Genomic DNA, 12,234 nt, shown 5'->3' with positions numbered 1-12,234 from the left:
TACATCTTTCTAACATACATACGTAGCACATCTCTGGTGGAAAAGCGCCCTTAATGTTAGCAGATTTTTCTTTTCGTTCTTTTGACTTTTGGTTGTGCAGCGGCTGACAAACTGGCTGTTGTGCAATCCCGTGTGTGTGATGCCGAAATGGTTGTTCCAAGTCGGGCTTTGGTGTGTTTGTAATCACACCTACCTATCCCGGTGGCCGACGCTAGCTAGATGCCTTCACATAATTTTTGTGTTAGCACTTTAGTAGTCAAAAATCAATAAGGGAACTTAAGGGCTGGCTTGAGCGGAGTGACACCACGGCTTCACAGAAAACCGACGTGAAACAACGGATTCCCCAACAACCCTTAAATTCCGGGGGTGAATTTATATTAAAAAAGGGTAACGCCTTTGGTGTTTCAGGTGGCCATGGGCGGTGGCGATTGCTTACCAAGACCCGTCTGCTCGTCTACCGGCTTATACCATAACGAAAGAAGTAAAGACTAACTTACAATCTCTAAAGTAAGTAAATATGTAACTAGATATACACGTGCAATAAAACAATAGGATACTGTAATTAGTTATGTACTTAGTGAATAGGTAAAGCATTAAATGAGGGACAATTAGACAAAGGGAAAATGAATACGCTTTATCATTTAATTAATGTTATAAGTTAACCGATAGTGATATTATACATTAGTTGAGGCTTCTTCCTTCCTCGTCCACCCACTTGGATACTGGACAGATTCAAAGATATTTGTGGTTACAAATGCACTATTATATTATACTTATTACGTAATCGGGGTTGAGGCCAACCGCAAGTGGTTTGGTCTCAACCAGGGTGAAAGGAGTCAACTCATAATTTACACCCTTTAAAATTAATAATGGAACTACAGGGGAGACCTTACTTATTCGTTAGGTTGTTGGGTTCCAGCTGCCCCCCTTCTCCCCATGGCTGGTAAAGCACGTAACCCTTGGTTTATGCTGATTGTTTACTAACAGGAGATCCATCCGCACATTTCAAATGAAAAATAAACTAAGTAATTAGTTTAAAAAAAAACTGCGACAAAGCTTTAAGATAAAAAATATAGCATTTTTATTGTATGTACACATGTGTCAAATCAAATCAAATCATGTTTATTTGTTCAAAAACATGATTTGATTTGATTTACATGTCAACATCAGTTGGTTCAGCATCATGGGCCATTTAAATAAGCCCTTTTCTCCAATCAGCTGTTTCTATTCTACATTAGCGGGGTCGCCGTCAACTTTCTAAGCAAAGGGGCGACCGCGGGCAATGGGACGAGGTGGCCACATTCCTTGCCAAAAGTGGCGGCCACTCGCGCCCAGGATGGACATGTTGACGCAATGCCATTCAATATGCCACATATGATCGGTTCACCACGATTTTGTGAGCAAAAATCGGATACGTTTCGGATTGTGTGTGAGGATTGTGTGTATTTGTTTTTTTTATGTTATTTAGATTTAAAAAAACGTTGCCCCACACTAGGATTTTCTCCTGTGTCGTATGTTTGTAAACGCACCCACGACGCAGGAGAAAGTCCTAATGCGGGGCTAAAAAAAAAAAATTTTTGCTTATAGGATAGGGAAAATAATAAAGTAGCACAGTATGACGATTTGGGGCCATCCATTAATTACGTCATACATTAAGGGGGAGAGAGGGGGTCGAGGAATTGTGTAACTATATGTGACAAGGGGGCGGGAGAGGTCTTAAATTTCGTGACGTCACATTTCAATTATTATAATCTAATTGTCAAAACACAAACTTGGAACTATTTTCGAAAAACTCAAAAAATTTAGATATAAAATTATAAAATGTGACGTCACACTAGGGAGGGGGAAGTCCAACAAATGTGACCAATTGTGACAAGGACGGGGGAGGGGACGTCACACGAATTTCATAATTTTTGATGAAATTTATGGATGGCCCCTTTTGTGTATTTCCTAATTTTTAAAGCTATTCTATTGGTCGAGAGAAACGTAATAATTCGATATGTAAATTGTCTCGCCTCACCCAAGGCGGGAGAAGTCACTGGATGATAGATTATAGCCCCAAAAATAAGTAGTTAAATATCATTTATTTAATTCTTCTTTTTTATTGGCATCTTCTGGTATTCCATTATATCATAAAATTAAAAAAAAATGTGAACCTAGCACGTGTTCAACCTAAAAAAATCATAGAAAAAGATTTGTCAGAAGTGGGATTCGAACCCACGCCCACAGAAGTGGACTGCGACCTGAACGCAGCGCCTTAGACCGCTCGGCCATCCTGACATGAAGATGATGTAGTAAAATTATCAATCCATTTTGGCAAGTCAATGCCTCTAGTTTATTTTTAAAGTAATTTAAATCGTTGGATTGGGTTTCCGCGGTTATTTGTCATATTTGACTAATCATTAAACCTAAATACATACATAACCTCACGCCTATCTCCCATGGGAGTAGACAGAGACTATTGCTACGAATCTTACATACCTACCTCATTCACTTCATCAACAGTCGTCAGTCTTTTCATGCATGCTCATCGGTAAGGGTACTTTTAATATGGCCCTTCTTTAAACCTAAATTTTAGAACAATCATTCAAATAAGGAAAACTAAACAAACGTATTTATTTATTTATTTATTAACTTAATAAGGTAAAAATGACCACAATTTGATTATTCTTTGGTTAATACTTAATATGGTAACAGGTAAGTAGAATTGTTTATGTAACACATCTATATCTATACTTATAATAAATCTGTAGAGAGGTCAATTCTGTACATGAAATATATTTCCAAAATAACTATCAGGTGATAAGTGATCGATACTGACGCCAAAAATGCAATCAGAAAATTTTTTGTCTGTCTGTCTGTCTGTCTGTCTGTCTGTCTGTCTGTCTGTCTGTCTGTCTGTCTGTCTGTCTGTCTGTCTGTCTGTCTGTCTGTCTGTCTGTCTGTCTGTCTGTCTGTCTGTCTGTCTGTCTGTCTGTCTGTCTGTCTGTCTGTCTGTCTGTCTGTCTGTCTGTCTGTCTGTCTGTCTGTCTGTCTGTCTGTCTGTCTGTCTGTCTGTCTGTCTGTCTGTCTGTCTGTCTGTCTGTCTGTCTGTCTGTCTGTCTGTCTGTCTGTCTGTCTGTCTGTCTGTCTGTCTGTCTGTCGTCTGTCTGTCTGTCTGTCTGTCTGTCTGTCTGTCTGTCTGTCTGTCTGTCTGTCTGTCTGTCTGTCTGTCTGTCTGTCTGTCTGTCTGTCTGTCTGTCTGTCTGTCTGTCTGTCTGTCTGTCTGTCTGTCTGTCTGTCTGTCTGTCTGTCTGTCTGTCTGTCTGTCTGTCTGTCTGTCTGTCTGTCTGTCTGTCTGTCTGTCTGTCTGTCTGTATGTTCTTTATAGAAACAAAAACCACTCGACAGATTTCAACGAAACTTGGCACAATTGTTCTTCATACTCCTGGGCAGGTTATAGTATATAGGCTTTTCATCACGCTATGATCAATAGGAGCAGAGCAGTGAAGGGAAATGTTGGGAAAACAGGAGAACTTACTCAATTTTTTAAGCTTTCGTCGCATGTGCAGCCTTAATGGTTAAAGCTACATAGAAATAATGTATGACGGAAATGTTCTCCTTAAAATTGTTTAAAAAATATTCCACGACAGCAAATGTCTATCTCTTATAGTTAACTTACAACAACACGTATAACTCCCGAATATATTTAATATAATTAGAAAGTTCCGAACTGCTAAGCTATTTGTCTACTTTTACGTTCATAACAATCTTATTCATTCATTCATATTAATATAATAAATCTGTAGAAGGGTAAATTCTGTACATTGAAAATATTGAAAGAATAAATAGCAGGGGGTGTTACTGGATCGATACCAAACCCAAATATGTGATTAAAATGTTTTTTGTCTGTCTGTGTTCATGTTCAGGCATCACGTGAAAACTAACGGTTCGATTTCGATGAAACTTGGTATAATTATAAATAGGATACTTTTTATCCTAAAAAAATACGTAGAAAAAAATCTTTATTTTTCAGTTTTATCGCGAGCTCAACAGCAGTAGCTCAATAAAGGGGTCTCCTTTATTATAATGGGCCTAGCCGTATTTGGGTCCAATAGATATTTATAAGATGTCATTCAGAGTTACTCAAAATGGAGAAATAAAACTTCCACGCGAAGACCGACATGCGCGCGGACGGAGGAGCCAATCACAGGGTGGTGCAGAAAAGTTCTACGAAGCTCCCTAAAGTAAAGTACTACGAAGCTACGAAGACCCACCCAGAACGAAGCGAAGATGTGGCTGAAGATGGAGCACACAGACTTAGAAAGTAAAGTAAAGGAAACCTATTCACTCTGACCGGTAAGACCTAAAGACCCAGGTTGTATTTCTCAGGAAAAATAGAAGCTGGCAGATTGTTCCATTCCCTGGCTGCACGGATTAGGAACGTGGATTCGAACCTTTTCGTTCGCACCTAAGGGAAGTTCACTTTGTAGGGATGATAGTATCCCGGGTGTCATCACTGCGAGGACCTCCCGGAGGACACGGTGGAACATACGGTGGCGGTGTGCCCTGCGTGGGCTGAGCACCGCCAAGTCCTCAGGGATGTGGTCGGCGACGGCGACCTCTCGCGCCCGGCACTGGTTCAGGCCATGGTGCGGAGCGAGAGGGACTGGGATGCCGTCTCCTCTTTCTGCGAAGCAGTCATGCTAGCTAAGGAGAAGGCGGGGCGCGTGAGAGAACAAACCTCCTCACGCCCCAGCCGTCGCGAGAGACACTCCGGGCGTCGGGGATCGCGGGACGATCTCCAGCCACCGTAAGTGCGGGCCTGCGGGCGGTGAGCAAGGGTAGCTCACCGCCCGAACAGAACCAGACCCGGGCGTACGGCGCGTAGCGTTCCGCGCGCGCCTCAAAGAGCCATCAGACCACCACAGATGGGGCCCAGTAGGGCTGATGCCTGATCCAGAGCTGCGGACTACCTAGCGGGTTTACCGGAGCTCCGGCTCGAAAAGCAGGAGTAGGAACGGGGTGATTTTTAGTCAGTAAGAGTCTGACACTCCCTCTCGCCTCGCCCAAGGTGGGAGAAGCCATTGGATGATTTTCCCCCCACAAAAAAAAGGGATGATAGTATTGGTAAAGTTTTCAACTAGCAATAATCGCACCTCGGATTAACATCATTGGTTACAATAATGCCTCTGCGCAAAAAGGAATGGTAGTGGCCCGACTACGTATACGTAATATTTATTGAATAAAATTATGCTTCACTAAAAGTGGTTATATAACTAATAACATCTTTTAAATTAACTTCACTGCTAAAATCGAATAGCTAGTATACTTAAAAGAAAGGAACTTATATTTTTTCGCTGTTTTTAAAAAGCTTTGTGACAATGAGTTATTATGTTTTTCGGCGTATTTACGTATTTTATTTGACGAGGAACTCGACTAGTTCGAGCGTTCCAACGACGAGCGACAACGACGTGGGGACTGTCGTGTTGTTACTATAATACCTATAAGCACTTTGTAATAAACCGACTTTACTAAAAAGTTAAAAATAACTCTGATGTTTCTCGGTATTATTTGTTTGTTACACCGACTTCCGAAATTAAAGTTATTTTTAACTTTTTTAGTGAAGTCGGTTTATTTTTTTGTAAAAAGTATTTTATTTCTCACTTTTTAGTTGCGATGCTCAGTATCGCAACTAAAAAAGTCGGTTAAAATTCTCTATCTCAATAACTACTTTATTTATTTGTATTGTCACAGTCACTTAATTAACTTTATTGTGATTTCTATGTGAGTATGAAGTTCCATTGGCCATTTCTGGTCTTCTTCATCAGTTCCACCTCTTCAAATGTTACTTTTTGACTGTAAAACATTCACATGATACCCAGACCCGAAGCAACAAATTGCGGATCACACAAAGAGTTGCTCCATGCGGGAATCAACACATTACCCGTTGCATGGCAGACAGTTGCCCAGCCACGGCGTCAACTGTGCAGTCAAGTGTCTTAGTTTCGGTATAATAATACCAGAAATAAGGATAAAAAATACATCTCGTACATGCACAGTAATCGCGGGTTCACGACTGCAACCAAACAAACAATTATTATTCCCATCCAATACTAATCTTGTCTATGAATGAATAGATAGGTAGGTAATATAATAAGCAATCATGGGAACTATGTTCTAGCTATTATCTAGGAACTCGACTAGTTTCTAGCATGGCTTGAAACTAGTCGAGTTCCTCGTCAAAACAATACGTGAGTAAGCCGATAACATAATAATTAAATACTAAACATTTCTACATTTTTAACATTCATGAATAAAAATATCCAAAATTTTCCACATATCACGTCCACCCTACACAGGGTTGCTGTCACAGATGTGTGTGTCGATGACCTGCGCTTGATTCGCAGTGTCAGTAGACTTATGGTGTCGCATGTACATACATACATAATGCTAATCTTTGCGTCAGTACATGCTAATACCTATTGTTATTGTTCGTGCTATGTACTGCATATGTATACACCGCCTTAAGCAGCTAATTAATGCTTATATTATTAATATTATATTATAATATCGTATTATGACTCCATTGGTTTCATTGTAGATAGAGATCTTGGAACGACGGCTTGACAAATTCGAGTTTAACAAACTCGTTAAATGTTTTATTTACACGTTGTAAATTATATGGTTTTGAAGGTCGAAGCACCCTTTGCGTTTATTTGCGTGACTAGATTTCGAATATATTAATATTTCTGCTCGTGTAACAGTATTAAATAGTGCCACTTTTTTATAGCAAAAAGTTATTGTCAGAAGTGGGATTCGAACCCACGCCCACAGAAGTGGACTGCGACCTGAACGCAGCGCCTTAGACCGCTCGGCCATCCTGACATATAAACTCTATGATTAAACTAAATCTCTGATGAAGAATAATAAGTAAATTGATATGTATTTATGTACTACCTATGGTTATCTTATTAGGTACTGCATTGTATTGAGATTTTATTAGAAGCGATGATATCACTCATTGAAATGTCTGTCGGTAGGTTATATTTCGACAACATGGATGGAGGGGTGTTGTCTTTTAATTGTCTCTTTTAATTCTATGTCAATGTACTTCCACGTCCCTGTTTTATGGGGCGGAGCATTCAGGAACTTATATTTTATCTACACGGAGTCTAGGTACATATTTAAGCACCAACCTAGGTAGACAGTATCAGTTTTTCTTCTAGAGAAATTACTTACATTGCGTCCAACAGCGATTATCATCCATCTCCACGATTTACTACACGGTGATCAGCACAGAACATATAAAGAGAGTAGAAATGAAATAGTTCCTGATTTGTATCAGAACGCGTGTCGCCGTTTCTCCCACCCTTTAATTTCACTACAAGCAAGAGACCAATGTCTGAGCGGATTACCCCCACAAATAAATAACACACATTTAAATCTCGAATTTGCTATTGGTTGTCACACAAACGCAATGACTGCATTTGACGTACACTCTAACACGCATAAAAACTCATGTATGCTAGGGCGAGACAAAGGTCGATTGTTGATATCGATAAAATTTAAGTAATCTTGTTTTTGTTTTACAAGTATTGTTGAATATTGTGGAATTGTATTCATGCGAAATAGAAACCAAGTAATAAAAGTAAAATAAATAAAAAATACATAACTGAATTTTAAAACCAATTTTATTACTCAATAAGTTAAAAACAGTAAAAAATAAATAAATCATAGGCACTTTTTAACGTCAAAGCAAATATAATAATATTAATAACGTCTGTCTGTCGGTCAGCCCTCTAGTGAAGCTATTTGCTCGTTCCAAAGTGTAGATTCCTATGGAGAAGATCGAAGATCTGTTCGTTCGATCTTTTTCAATTAGATTCACAATACAATTCTTGATAACATTGCTTTTCTTTGCATCGATTGCTTGAACTATGTGAGAACAATGTAAAACTAATATTCAGTCAAAGCGATAGAAAAAAAACCTTAAGAACAACAAAATTAATACAGTCTGGAGCTGACCAGTCCCAGTTGACAGCGCTCGTTCACCAACATGGCACGTACACCAGCACCGTCCAACTCAACCATGTTGCAGGGAATCGAACGATCCAATGCCCGTGGTACCGCCAGTGAGACCTTTGAGTGAGCATGACAACTCTAAGCTGACACAAATGCATTCTACTAGTCTAATTTAGCTAATTACAGGGCTCTCACATTTACAATAATCTGTATAAAGTACAGAATACATTGAAATAACATGGTTATATTATTTCATTTTTTAAATTTACGAAAGATGATATTTTAAATATCGCCATTTTTAGACAAAAAAACTGGTTTAAAGAGACTAATTTAAAATTTTCTAAAATAAAATCAGTTTACTTACTGAATTACACATTGCGATATTGTGCGGATAAACGCCTAATTTTAAGTTTCTTTTCCCTGACTTTGTTATTATGTAATTATCAACATCGAAATGTTGCGAACGAAATATGCTACATTTAGTAGGAATCCAGGAGCCCATAGTACAGGTTTTCCTAGTTTGGGTTCCTGAATCCCACCACTTGTCATTTCAATTGTTTTAAACCTGGTCGTGTAACTTGCTACATAATTTATTATACTATTAATTATTATATAAGCTTAGTTTTTAAGACCAATGTCTGTATAAATATGGTGGAGATAAAAATATACGCAGTTTCTAATCTGTGTGGTGGAACTTGAAAAAAAAAAAATTAATTCTACCAGTTGTGTCAATCCACAATTTTGTTACACCTGGATCTGTTGGAAACCTAAAACATAATATTAAAATAAATCATATGTCACATTCTATAAAAAAATAAAAACATAAAACTCACTCAAAATCTATATTACTAATTAGTCGTAATAAATAATACTTATTATTTAAATTATAAAGTGTGCTATTGATTATAATAGACTGTATCATAGTAACAATCGACATTGATTACAAATTTGCCCAACACTATCGATGTCATAGATTTTGTGGAAATGAGCTTTTGTTTCGGTACTCGGGACTCTCGCAATGGACGTCATACATTGCGCGATTGCTCACGTAGTGTAAGATTGTACTCATCTATCGCAAGCAATGTATTACTATTAGTCTGCTTGCGATTATATCGTTTATGTCTATAAATTTCATAATACTAATGTTATAATTACAAATATCACACGTATTTTTATGTTTTTGGACTTACCGCTGAAAAGAAATTCCTTCTCGTGCTATGCTACACACCTGGCTTCTTTTCCGACACGTTATAATAGCGCAAGACGGCATAATATAATATTTTTGCGGAGATACGTACGCTGTCAAAACATGACAGCGATTGCTAGCCGGTAAGTATGAACATTCGAGCGTTATGACAGCGGTATGCACGTTCGTTCGCACCCTCGGCGCGCGTGGCCCGCCCACAAGGCCAATCCAGTCTCTTTCTTTTATCCATGGTGATCAGTATAAAAATGTTAATAAGTTGTCTATTACCGCTAGTGTTAAATTAAGAACCTCATTAGGATGCAACTTTATGGTAGGAACCTTATTACGGGCGCAGCACACAGCCGCCGCTTCCCCGTACGTGGTCCCCATAACTCGCCACAAGTTGGCCCTTTATCGAAACAATGTCTAACAGAACGAATGCCGAACATCGCAAGAATATCGTCATCTAGTAGCCAATTATTGAGGAACGCTCCAATGGGGTATCGAAACTCTCGGAATCCGGCGACGCACTTTATGTCTCTATTCATTAAACCGGAGCCATACTAATTAAAATTGTTTCGTTGGTGTAACGCGTGAAATAAATCCCGGGCCGGGCTCGGTGGCGTGTACGCGTTTTGCTTTGTTTTTCACTTGCTACATATTTGTGGGGTCTGACATTAACACCTCCAGGTCGGTGCGTACAATGCGCGAGTTGTCGGTGGTACAAAGGCGCGCATCGATTTGCGGGCAACACTTTAAATATATCGAGGTGGCTGACAATGCGTTTAGCGGAGTCGTAAGTAAACTAGCACGGATATATGGTGGACGGGGAGCTTTGTTCGCGGAGATCGCATCGGTTCCGCCTAATAGAATACGTTTGTTTCGCACTCCGCCAATGTTAACTGCAGATTTGTTCGATTTATTACATTAACTTTGTTTTCGAAACACCATGTGTTTGATACGTTTCAGGTTAAATCGTTAGCGAATTTGCGAATTGGGTAAACCATGTTTACCTAATTAGCTAAACATAGGCTAGGCTGAGTTACATACCCAGAAACCGCAGATTCGATACTGAACCCCTATATGGAATTTTTATAATAAGATGAGGAAAAAACCCTCAGATATAAACAACAATACACGTACATAACAAAAATATTGTAAGGAAGGTATTTGCATGGGAGTATTAGGTAATTCTTTATTATTTAACAAATAGACGCAATTTAGTCAGTCAGGACATTTGGACTCTTCTCAGATTTACTTCGGATTTTATACTTTTTCTATAAGTGTACTGTCATAATGCTCAAAAAGTTTATAACGGCAGCCGTAAACGCTTCTCCAATTCTTAGGTACATAAAAGCCCATAGAATTCCCGTAATACTAATAAATTAACACCTACTTACGTACCTAGAGGACGAAACTTAGCAAAACGATCACTATCATTGGTCTCACTGACCACCACACATAGACTAACACTGAAGAATCCAGCTCATGCAGTGTTCCCTATCCTAGTCATGTTCACAACAATAGCATTAAACACTTGAACAGTTCTTGCACATAAAATTACGGCGATGCCTGTAAGTATTCCACGGCATGCCTCGCGCGCCTCGACGCTAACTCCCGTGTTCATCGGATTCCATTCTTCTGTCGACTCTACCTACCCGCTGGGTATTATACACTTTTTATTTGTATGGGTTCCGTCGAGATTTGAGATTTAAAAAGATTACATATAACTAATTTGGTTTGGTTTATCAGCATCTACATTATATGCTGTCATCTATTACATAATATTACAAAGCTTGATTGTTTGTACGCGCTAATCTCCGGAACTACTGGTTCGAATTTGAACATTTTCATTTTAGTGGATAGTCTATTTATTGAGGAAAGCTGTAGCCTATCAAAAATCAACGCGACCAATTACCAGGAGCAAAAGCGAAAAAACCGTGAATAGTTACTATGCACCTAATATTATAGCTACCAACTAAGTAGGTCGTCGTTATGGTGTTTTTGGTTCTGTAATATCTATTTTTAATGTGTAGGTACAGGCATTTTATAAATGGTTTTGGCCAAATATGCAATAGGTATAGGAAAATGACACGTAATTCCCGTCTGGGAATCCTAAAATACAGTTTTAGTCTTCGACGAGGAGGATATTCTATCTCAATAGGTAACAAGGTACAAGGTACAAACAAATTTGTCCCGACAGCCAAACCTTCCTGAATAACAAGAGCAATGTGTTACACAAGCGGACATTTAAAAAAAATATCAAAGGAACCCTAAATAATATATGTTGTCGCACGCACTCCGCAGAATTTATGTTTTATTTTGTTTTTTAAAGGAAAATTGGAGCCTAATTTAAATTATTGAGGTAGAAGAAATATTAGCTGGCTCGCTGCTCTTTAGTTTATGTTAGTTGAGTAGTTTTTGTCTAAGAATACTTTTTTGTTGCACATTGTGCGTATGTGGCTGCGTGAACTAGGTCCCAAGGAGACATGTTAAAGTCAAAGTCAAAGTCAAAGTCAAAGCATTTATTTCAATTAATCCTAAATTAGGCACTTTTGAAACGTCAAATTGAATTGTCCGTCAGTCTGTCTGTCAGTGAAGCTAGGCGCTCGTTCCAAAATGTTGCTTCGAATGGAGAAGAACGAGCAAGAAACTCCATCGTTACTCTTTTCAAAAAATGTTTTTTACAATATTTCTGATACATTATTTGATCATTTACCTATTGTATATATATGTAGGAACAATGTAACGACAATACGACGTCAAAACTATTGGACAATAAAACCAATTTGTAAAGAATATAAATTAAAAAAGCGGGTTGTTTCAAACATAGTGCCCACATATGTACACTTACAATTTTGAAATAATGCTTCTATACCTACAAATAAAAAATAATCTTTAATTTAATTTTTCAAAAAAATAAATAAATGACTGCTTGATGCCACAGGATCCCTAGACTACATTGGAATAAATTAGTACTTTAATTTAACGTGTAACTAGTGATCGTATTAGAGCATTGTCTAGTGTGAGCGAGTGTCCAGTGG

The 12,234-nt window shown here is 38.5% G+C and overlaps 1 long non-coding RNA gene and 3 other non-coding genes across 4 annotated transcripts; all 4 read right to left on the bottom strand.

Annotated features, from left to right (window-relative positions):
• Positions 1-2,196: 2,196 nt before the first annotated feature.
• On the bottom strand, positions 2,197-2,280 carry Trnal-cag (transfer RNA leucine (anticodon CAG)). Its single transcript has one exon. It is a non-coding gene; the product is annotated as a tRNA-Leu (tRNA).
• Positions 2,281-5,041: 2,761 nt separating this feature from the next.
• On the bottom strand, positions 5,042-5,183 carry LOC126912963 (U4 spliceosomal RNA). Its single transcript, XR_007707597.1, has one exon. It is a non-coding gene; the product is annotated as a U4 spliceosomal RNA (small nuclear RNA).
• A 1,600-nt stretch (positions 5,184-6,783) lies between these two features.
• Positions 6,784-6,867, bottom strand: Trnal-cag (transfer RNA leucine (anticodon CAG)). The gene has a single exon. It is a non-coding gene; the product is annotated as a tRNA-Leu (tRNA).
• Positions 6,868-7,655: 788 nt separating this feature from the next.
• On the bottom strand, positions 7,656-9,578 carry LOC126912925 (uncharacterized). The gene is made up of 2 exons (XR_007707519.1): positions 9,195-9,578; positions 7,656-8,771 (listed from the first exon to the last, which is right to left on the bottom strand). It is a non-coding gene; the product is annotated as an uncharacterized LOC126912925 (long non-coding RNA).
• Positions 9,579-12,234: the final 2,656 nt, after the last annotated feature.

Source organism: Spodoptera frugiperda, chromosome 31 (genome assembly GCF_023101765.2).
Source record: "Spodoptera frugiperda isolate SF20-4 chromosome 31, AGI-APGP_CSIRO_Sfru_2.0, whole genome shotgun sequence".
Taxonomy (NCBI): Eukaryota; Metazoa; Arthropoda; class Insecta; order Lepidoptera; family Noctuidae; genus Spodoptera; species Spodoptera frugiperda.
The sequence above is the reverse complement of the archived record's forward strand: the minus strand, read 5'-3'. Positions and strand labels throughout refer to the sequence as shown.